Source organism: Epinephelus fuscoguttatus, linkage group LG12 (genome assembly GCF_011397635.1).
Source record: "Epinephelus fuscoguttatus linkage group LG12, E.fuscoguttatus.final_Chr_v1".
In the NCBI taxonomy this organism is placed as follows: domain Eukaryota; kingdom Metazoa; phylum Chordata; class Actinopteri; order Perciformes; family Serranidae; genus Epinephelus; species Epinephelus fuscoguttatus.
In genome coordinates, this window is record NC_064763.1 from 42,129,601 (window position 1) to 42,138,924 (window position 9,324).

The window sequence follows — 9,324 nt, forward strand, 5'->3', positions numbered from 1 at the left end:
CAAAGATAGAGGGGGAACTCAAAGTCCCCACTTCAAAAGTTTCCTTTGCTCTTTTGTCCTGACTGATCACGTGGTGAGGCAGAACCTCCCCTTCTTTCATTGACCATATTTGATTAGCCATCATTGTTTTGGTATTTCAGTAGTCAGCCAGTTTGTCTGTGTTCACACCCTCAGTTTTTCACACATGCACACACAAACACATACGTGCACATACACACTGTATTTTCATCTTACATCTTTTTGTGTTTTACAATTGCTTGCTTTCTTTTGAATAATTGCTTTTATAACATACATGTTGTCAATTTAATAGTGCAAACACTCAAAAATCCTTTAATCTTGACTATTGATATTGCAATTTTGGTTATAGTTATTATTTTAATTTGAAGTTCCAAATTCATAGTTTAGTATATTTTCTGAGACTGAGTAAATTATTTTGGTATCATTTTCCTGATGTGGAATGTGGTGCCCCATAAGGTGATTTAATATTACTTAAAGGAGCAATAAGCGAAATTCAGCATTTCTAGATTGAAGGAATTAAAAAAATTGATATGTGAAGAACTAGAGGTGTAATTTCATCTGGAGTATAGCATGACCTCACACACCCTCTCTCTGTGTTGATCTCCAGCCCATTGTTTACAAGCCGGTCCGGCTGCGCGTTCATGTACATTCATGGGAATCCCTCCTCTCGGAGCCCTTGGCCCTCCCTCCCTATAAAAGGCTACATCCAGTGAGCAATGGCAGCGTGTATTTTTTAAATGAAATGGCAGAGAGCGGAACGTCCACCTGAACACGACCAGGATCTGACATTACCTCTGAAGAAACAACGGTTGTTGGCGAAGAAGTTGTCGGATAAAGAAAGGGACAGAACCCGGATTAACATTGGCCTTGCATTTCCAAAGTGGAGAGCACTGCGAGAGCTAAAGGGGCTACAATCTGACTTGGAGCTAGCTCTTCTTCTCCTGGACAGGTACAACATAAAGTCAAATGTCTGTTTTAATTAGTGTTACAGTAACGTTAAGCACATGTTGCTATGTCGATTCAATTAAATTTAATGTTACAATCGTAGCATGGATTAATGTCTGGAGCTTGAGTTATTAGCGGCTCTGTCCCAGCAATGGGTCAGGCGTTACAGTTGTGTTAGGTGAGTAGCCCGGCAGCCCAGCTAACATTTGCAATTAGCATTGTAAAATGTAGCCCGGCGGGCAGCCTGGTGGCTGTGTTTAGCTATTCCCCTGCCTACTTCAATGATGATGGTACCTGTAATAAATGTAATATATCTGCTGAAATGGAGGCGAGGCTCAGTGACTAGAAGAGCTGGTAGAAGCGCTCCATAGCTGCAAGTTACTCCAGTAGCCGTAGTAGCTCTAGTGCTAACTCTGGGAGTAACGCTAACATTCCTTTCTTCTTCGTGAGCTGGAGCTGGGAGGCTCACGGTCTCACAGAAAAGAGTTGGAACGTTAGCATGGCAGCCGACTAGTACTAATGCTGACATCCCCACGCTTCTCGGCTCCGGCTCACTGAGCCTGGCGGAGAAGTGTAGGGACGTTAGCGCTAGTCGGCTGCCATGTTAATGTTCCAACTCTTCTCCGTGAGGCTCATGGGCTCCCGGCTCAGTTGGAGTTGGAGCGTTAGCGTGGCAACCGAGTAGTGCCAACGCTAACAGGAAAGCAGGGAAATAGCTAAACACAGCAGAGACCAAGAGTGAGTGAAAGACATCGCTAACTTCTAAACTAAGCCAAACTAAGTTGGCTGTTGAGGTTTTATTTCCTCGCCCCTGTGGTGAGTGAATCTGCCTGCAGTGAAAGCGGGGCTGACCGGTGCTTCCTCCTCATGCTCCACTTCACTCAGCTGCCAGCACAGCCAGTTAGCCTGCGGAGGAAACACCGGGACCGAGACGAGGCGAGTGGGGGGGGGGGGGGGGGGGGGTTGGAGAGCAGAGGTAGAGGGAGGTGTAGCTCATGACACACTTTGTTTTGCTCTACGGGCAGTGGTGCACAACAGTGAACCTAGCGATGAAACGATTTCGCTTATTGCCCCTTTAATAAAAATATTTATATTTTTGATAATCATCAATTATATCTAATAGCCATTCCAATACTCAACAAGTCTCAACAAAGTATATGGCATTTCATCACTAAATTTACTTCTAAGCTTCATCTGTGCAGATTTCAAACATTGGCAGTTTTATGAACATTGATGACAAATTGAGAATGTACTCCAATGTTTTCTGGGTTAAAAAGCTCCATGAATGCCTACAGAGTTAGCTTGCTAGCCAGTTGGCCCATCAAACTCACAGACCAGATGCATTGTTCCAGCTTTTCCTTCTTCATCTTGACTCTCCTCAGCTCAGGGGCACTCTTTTGCTTCTCAGTGAAGTATACCAATAGAGGAGGAGATACAGAGGACTACTGCCATATTTTCACCACTTTTTCACAACTTTAGTACTGTGTGAGCAGGGCTGAGGCACAGTGCAAGCATGAGTGGAGCCGACTTGTGAAGCAACCTGTAGCAACTTGGCTTGGTTTGCTAAGCTAATGGCTACGTCCAGCCCTCCCGATGAAAACCAGCAACTTGTTAAGAAAGACAGGATCATTGCCAACCTCCAGGAAGACATCCGAAGGCTGTCAGCGGAACTCAAGTCCCAAGCTGAGCTGCTGACAAACACCCTGGACGTGGCTCACGAGCAGTCTCTACAGATCGCCTCGTTAAAAGCTGCTCTTCAGGACACAGTAGCCTGGGATCCTACCTCCTCTCCTCCGCAGCCCAGCAGTTCAACGCCCCATCGTAAGCCGCAATGGTCGGAGGTGGTGTTACGGAGCAAAAAAAAAGGACCTCGCTTGGCGTCGGTCTCTCATCCCACCTCAGCCTTTCCAACAGATTTGAGCCTCTGTCATCGCGGGTCGAAGCGCCGGACTCTGATGAGCTCAAGGATGATGCAGCCTGTCCCACATCTCCCCAGTCCGGGAGTCATCCTCTGCTGGCAGCTCCCATCTTGGCAGCTCCCCTCCCGGCTAACAGCTGGCAGCCTCCCTGCGTGGACAGCTCTGTATCCCCCCTCACACACACCACGGAAACAGAGCGGCAACAGAGGAAACAGAGTTGCTTATCTCATAAAGGTGAGACTATGAAACTGAGCAATAACAAAGTTAACGGGTCACAAGCCAGTGCCAGGCCAAGAGCCAGACAGCATTCTGCCAAAAACAAAGCTAAGAGGATAGACACTATTCTGATTGGGGATTTTGTAACGAGGCAGGTGGAAATGGCCAGGACTGAAAATCTAACTGTGAATAACACATCAATCAGAGAGGTGGCAGCTATGCTACCAAACATTATGTCTACACGGCCACATATTAATAGATTGTTATTCATGCTGGCTCATTTGACATCCTCACGAATAAATCTGGGTCTGAGACCCTAAAGAAAGACTTTTTGATTTTATTGGAAACACTTAAAAAACTTCACTCAGGAGTGTCTTTCATCTCTGGACCTATCCCAACACTCGGCAGAGGTTGCGAGTCCTTCAGCAGACTACTTGGCTTAAGCACATGGCAAGCAACAGGTTGGATTTATTGACAATTTTAATATTTTTTGGAACATAAAAAGCCGCTTCATGTCAGACGGGATTCACCCAAACAACCTTGGCTCCAGACATCTTGGCTGCAACATACGTCACACCATTGAGTCATCTTATCAGAACATATATGCACTGATAAGCAGGAAGGTCAGCACACAGGGAGCAGACAGACAGACAGTTACTGCTCCAAAAACAACAACCGCCTCCCATGATGATGACGTCACGGTCTGTGACTCTGTCCTCCACATTACAAGAAACCTGCAGAGATTGTCTCTGTCCCAGCAAGAATGTCAAGAAAAGAAGAGATAGGACAGTCACCATGCCGCTTTCGCCCTTATGCCGGCAATTTCACTCAGCCAGCGGCATGGCGAAAATAAAAAAAGCAGTGTGCCGACACTGCAGAACAGCGGTCGGGTATGTACTTGGAAACACGTCTAACATGCTAATGCATCTAAAGCGACACTACCCGAGTTTGAACATTAACCGGCATGACTAGAAAAAGCAATCTGGTGCAAACTACGATATCGTCGTCGTTTAAAAAGAGAGCGTTTCCCTGACCATTGCGCTAAAGAAATAACCAATGCCATTGGAGCTGAGTAAAATTGTTTGAGCTGCACTTCAGATATAAGCATGTTTTGTTTACTGCACTTTAACAAAGTGGGAAAGCTAAGTAAGTTCCTAGTAAAACTGAATCTGAGCAGGCTTTAAAGCTGACCAGCTGCACTATACTTTTTATTTTAATTGAGTAAAACTGTTTAAGCAGAAATTTATATTTATATTTTTCATTCAAACAATGTGAAAAAGCAGGATTTTATATATATGTGTTTCATTCAAAAAATGTGTAAAAAGAGTTAACTGCTGTGGTGGTATGTTTTAATAAGGTTACCAATAAGTAAAAGATATTTAATAGTTGTATATTTTTTTCATTACTGTACCAAAAAAAACCGAACCGTGACTTGTGTACCGAGGTACGTACCGAACCATGATTTTTGTGTACCGTTACACCCCTAGAGGACACATATTAGATCTAATTATTTCCAAAGGTCTTAATATCTCTGAGGTTGTGGTGAACGATGTCGCTTTATCTGACCATTACTGTGTTTCATTCAAAATGACCACCCTTGCTAATCCTATGAAAAGTGAAGCAGAGGTGATCACAAAGCGTTACATAAATGATAAGACCTGTGCATTATTTACCCTGGGTTTTACACCATCACAAACCCTGCCCTTAGCTCTAGTTGATGACCTTGTAAGCAGTTTTAGTTCCAGTGTTATGACTGTTATTGATTCTATCGCCCCAATTAAGACCAAAGTTATGTCAGGCAGGAAAAAGGCACCCTGGAGAAACGCCATACTGGTTAAAGAGTCTGTAGACAAGCAGAACACAGGTGGCGAAAAACAAACTCCAGGTATATTACGACATTTATAGAGAGAGTCTTCGCAACTATAACCAGGAACTGAAGAATGCAAGGCAATCATATTTTTCAGAGATTATCAATAGAAACAGTAATAATGCCCGCACACTTTTTCCTTTAGTGGACAGACTGACCAACCCCACAGCATCACTCCCTCCTGAACTATTGTCTAACAAGTCATGTAATGACTTTGCAGCCTTCTTCACAAACAAAATATTACAGATAAGACAGGCAGTGTGCAGCTCCAGTTCAGGAATGATAACACTTGTGCCTTCCTGTCCTCCGGTTAATCTAGGACATTTTGGCCTCCTAGATTACACAACTCTAACAGAAACGGTTTCAAAAGTCTTAAATGATATTCATCAGAATAATGATGCATGCAAATCCTCTGTCCTGGTATTACTAGATCTCAGTGCTGCATTTGATACAGTTGGTCATAATATACTACTTAGCAGATTGGAAAAGTGGGTGCGACTCACCAGCACTGTGCTACAATGGTTCAGATCTTACTTACAAGATAGGGACTTATTTGTGTCAATTGGTAACCATGAATCTGAGCGAACTACGATCACATGTGGGGTTCCTCAAGGGTCCACTTCTATTCAACATCTATATGCTACCCCTAGCCCAGATTATGGAACATCACAACATCTCCTATCATATGTATGCCAACGACACACGACTCTATATCTCAGTGTCATCACACGACTATAGTCCCTTACTCTCATTGAGTAACTGTATTCATCAAATCAATGACTGGGTGTGCCAGAATTTTCTCCAGCTAAATCCAGAAAAGACAGAGGTATTAATTTTTGGCCCTAGAAATGAAAGGGCAAAGATCAGCACCCACCTTGGCTCTATGTCATTGACAGCTACAAATCAAGCCAGAAATCTTGGTGTTATTATTGACTCAGACCTGAACTTCAACAGCCATTTAAAGTTTAATACTAAATCTGCCTATTACCACCTGAAAAATATAGCTAGAATTAAGGGGTTTCTGTCTAAACAAGACATGGAAAAACTTATTCATGCATTCATTTTTAGTACGTTGGATTATTGCAATGGCTTATTTACAGGCCTTAACAAAAAATCAATCAGACAGCAGCAGCTGATTCAGAACGATGCCGCCAGAGTCCGTACAAACACCAGGAAACTGGACCATATTACACCGGTCATTAAATCGCTACTCTGGCTTCCTGTGAGTCAAAGAATAGATTTTAAAATCGTACTGCTGGTCTACAAAGCCCTGAATGGTCTCGGACCAAAATACATGCTTGATCTACTGGTTCCTTACGAAGCATCCAGGCCCCTTAGGTCATCTGGAACTGGTTTGTTGTGTGTTCCAAGAACAAGAACCAAGCAAGGTGAGGCAGCATTCAGTTATTATGCTCCTCACCTGGGGAACAAACTTCCTGTAGATCTGAGGTCTGCTCAAACTGTCAGCTCCTTTAAATCAGGGCTAAAAACACTATTGTTTACTGAAGCGTACTCTTAAATTAAATACTTACCTGCTGTATTCTACTGCCCGTACCTTTTAACTACACACTGCTGATTTATGCTTTCTATTATTCTGCTTCTTTTCTTATCCTGACTGTTCAATGTATTGAGCCTGTTTTTATTTTATGTTACTGTATTTTATTATTATCACTATCATTCTCAATTTCTATTTCTTACTGTTTTTATTGTTTTAAATTGTGTCTTGTTGCTTTTAATGTCTCTGTAAAGCACTTTGAATTACCTTGTGTTGAATTGTGCAATACAAATAAACTTGCCTTGCCTTGCCTTGCCATGCTTTCCCTTACTGGAGCTAACGGCGCAAGCTAAATTTTTCAATTATCAATTATGCTAGGCAATCAGTTAGTTAGTTAGTTAGTCTGTGTATTTTATATAGATAACTGTGCCCACGTTTCCACTGTGCCCATGTTTCCATTATAAGGGAAATTTATTCCCTCTAAACGCGAATAAATCGCACGTCAATCAAAAACTATGAACCAAAAAAGCACAGTCTATCCCGAGTGAGACAAACTACTTGATCCCCGTCTCCAGTGTACCAGCAGAGAACCTGCAGAACCGAATCAGTGAAAAAACACACCGGGCTACACAGCCTCTCTACCTGAGCAGCTGAAGCTGCGGCTCGCACCCTCGACACACAGACACACAGGTGCTTCTGCATGCCAGCCACACGTGTGCGCAACTGTGAGAAATAAATATGTGAGGTGTACGCTGCTTTTCTATCTTTTTTTCCCTTTTCTTTCTTTCTTTCTTCCTGTCAGCAACATACACTCATAACACAGGACGGGTTGTTTTAATTGACTGAGTTGATTATTAAGCCATAGTGATGCACAGATCGGCTCTGATGGCACCCGAATCAGCATGTACGCATCAGCCATCCAGCTGTTACAACATGATTGAGCTAGCAAAGCAGTTTTGTGTTGCTGTGTGTGGTATTTATTCAGTTTTGGGAAATCACAATGTCTAGAAAGCATCAGTGGCTGCAGCTGACAGGGACAGCTAATGTTAACACTAGCAGCAAAGCTAACATCAGGACATCATCCGTTAAAAGCCTCCCGTTGTCGGATACGACATGAAACTACTCCAGTTAGCTCAATCATGTTGTAACTAAGACATCCGCTGGAAAAAATATTTTTTTTCATGGACCGTTTATTGAGTTATTGAGTTACAGACACCGCTAACGGTTAACAGCCAACGGTTAGCCCAGCTAATCTACGATAACCATGTTACTAATTACAAACAAAATGTGCGCACAGAAATAGTAACGTTTCTTCGATAATTGTGATTATAGACTTTACAAACATCAGATTAGTCTAAACGGTGATATAGTGACGTGAAAAATGTCAAATGTCAAAAGCTAAACTCAACAAGGTAAACAACAAGGCGATTCCCATTAATACAGTGGTCAAGAGTGCTGGACCGGAAGTGTCGCACAATAAAACGGAAGCTGGCTGTGTTCTGTTTTGCCTCCGTGTTTCCATGAAAAATAAGGTGGCTAGTTCTTGGCTCATGAACGTTACAAGCGCTTTGGAAAAAATAAAAAAAATAACATTCAAAGTAGTATGAAAGGGGACTGTCGTTGCTTTATTATTATAAATAGACACATTACATTGTTAGTTCACAGTTGTGGAGTAATCACCTGAGCTTAGGATAGGCTGTTGCACAACAACAGTTGTTTTGGGTGATAAAGCCAGAGGTGGAAGAATTACTCCAGGGCTGCCAACTTTTTAAAAAACCTTGGAGTGAGATTTGGCGGGGCCAACTGACAATTTGCCACATACACTGCAATTTTTTGTATGGCCCATTCAGCGTCATTACCATACAGCAAACCATTTTTTTGTTGTTGTTTTTAAATATACCATTTTCCATACATCAGTAGTTCTCAATGTATTAGCCTAACTCAGAGTGTACCAATTGAACCAACTGACCCAACAGTAAGACACAAGACAAAGCATGGCTCAAATTTGTGCATGTTTACTTCGGGATTCTGTATAAAAGTAAAGTCATCAAATAGTAAACAGATATGCAAATGTTGCAAGAAACATTTAAATAAAAATGAAAACCTCCAAAAGCTATGTTATTGTGACATTTTTGAACATCCCCAAACTACATGCAGCTAATACCAATTTAAATTAAAAAAATAAAATTAAATTAAAGTTTAACCATTTATACAAACAATCCCAAAATAGGGAGGCTACTGTCAAAGTCCTTAAGATCTGTGTGCTTTGTTGTACTTGCTTGTGGCCTTTTTTGAGGCCTTGATGATTTCTGGGGAGGGCTCCCACGTGAAGCAGGACTCCAGGCCAGCCATCTTTATTGTCATTATTGATGACAGGGTTCCATCCAGAGCCAGGCTGTTCCTGGTTTTAGTCTCTCTCTCTGCATCTGCATTGGAGTGGGGTAACACCAGGACCAGCTTTGCAATGGTGGCAAGCCTCATGAACAGACTTAACCCTGTCACCTATGAAGAATGAACCAAGAACACAGTGGGAAAAAAAAAAATCTCACATTCCTTTGAAAGATGAGTAAAGGTTGATAATTAATTTTGTCTAAAAGAAAATGTACGCACCTACTGTATATGCTGCTTTATACATACATAACAAATTATCCTAATTTGTATATACTACTATATATACAGTAATTAATATACAATTATAAAGCAGCATAGAGGAATATTTTGTATAGATAAAACAGACAAAATTAATTAGGCATCAACCTACAGTATACTTTTACAGCTGCATTGAAACCTCAAAATAATATGTACAAAGCTCTCGAAATGCCTTTAAATGATCTCACAACACACAAAAAACAAATATGCAAACA